The 1159-nt window shown below is 46.8% G+C and overlaps 1 pseudogene; it reads left to right on the forward strand.

The window, feature by feature from the left end:
* Positions 1-221: 221 nt before the first annotated feature.
* On the forward strand, positions 222-339 carry LOC126471952 (5S ribosomal RNA; annotated as a pseudogene).
* The last annotated feature ends 820 nt before the right edge of the window (positions 340-1159 follow it).

The following is a 1159-nucleotide window of genomic DNA, read 5'->3' on the forward strand; positions in this document are numbered from 1 at the left end:
GTGGCAACAGGCGGATATAAATTGAGAAATGAAATATTTCAGCTGAACTTACAGGATTTTTTCTTAATGAATACATCAGGAGTGAGTGTATATAACGAAGCTACGTCGTGTAGTCATCCGAAGTGTTTTAGAGTTTTATAAGAATTGAGTATCTCTGTAAGAAATGATGGCCAAGAACACTACATTTAGTCAGCTACATCTAGAAAGTAAATATAAAGGCTGCCAACGGCCTTGCCGCAGTGGGAACACCGGTTCCCGTAGGATCACCGAAGTTAAGCGCTGTCGGGCTAGGCTAGCACTTGGATGGGTGACCATCCGGTCTGCTGAGCGCTGTTGGCAAGCGGGATGCGCTCAGCCCTTGTGAGACAAACTGAGGAGCTACTTGATTGAGAAGTAGCGGCTCTGGTCTCGGAAACTGACATGCGGCCGGCAGAGCGGTGTGCTGATCACATGCCCCTCCACATCCGCATCGAGTAACGCCTGTGGGCTGACGATGACAAGGCGGCCGGTCGCTACCTTTGGGCCTACATGGCCTGTGTGGGAGTAGCTTAATTTAGTTTAGTTTTAAACATAAAGGCTTCCGGGATCTGTTGAAGGTACTGCAGCATGGCCTCACACACACAGAGTGGGCTGGAACGTCTGGACGACCGGTAGTGTGAACAGTCGATCCCATCCAGGCTGGGCTGGTGAACTCCGAACGCCTCATGTAGGACTTATTTCCAGTTGAGAGATGTGGCGACGCTGTTGTCACGATTCAGTGGGCTTCCATAGACACTGAATGGTTGAAGACTTCTCATAAAAAATAACATTCGTCCTATCTGCCTGAGATGCCTTTACCACTACATCATCAATGGAGACGAAACGCAAGTCTGTCCCCTTTACTCCATTACTAACAAACTTATAGAAATTTTATGCAATATTATCTATTCTGTACGGCATGTAAAGGAAATGAAAAAGTCCATATTATTTCGTAATATTCGTTTTCATCACAAACTCATGGACCACCGGTATGCAGTCTTAAGCATTGATGAGTCTCTCGTGTACAAGGGGTTAAGGACGACGCATTACAACCACGTTCAGTTGCCTTTGCTGCCGTAGAATCCCTTGCTGATCAGGTAATTGTGGATCTCAAGCCAATTTACCTGCGAGTCCCGAAGTA

The sequence above is a fragment of the Schistocerca serialis genome, chromosome 3 (genome assembly GCF_023864345.2).
Source record: "Schistocerca serialis cubense isolate TAMUIC-IGC-003099 chromosome 3, iqSchSeri2.2, whole genome shotgun sequence".
In the NCBI taxonomy this organism is placed as follows: Eukaryota; Metazoa; Arthropoda; class Insecta; order Orthoptera; family Acrididae; genus Schistocerca; species Schistocerca serialis.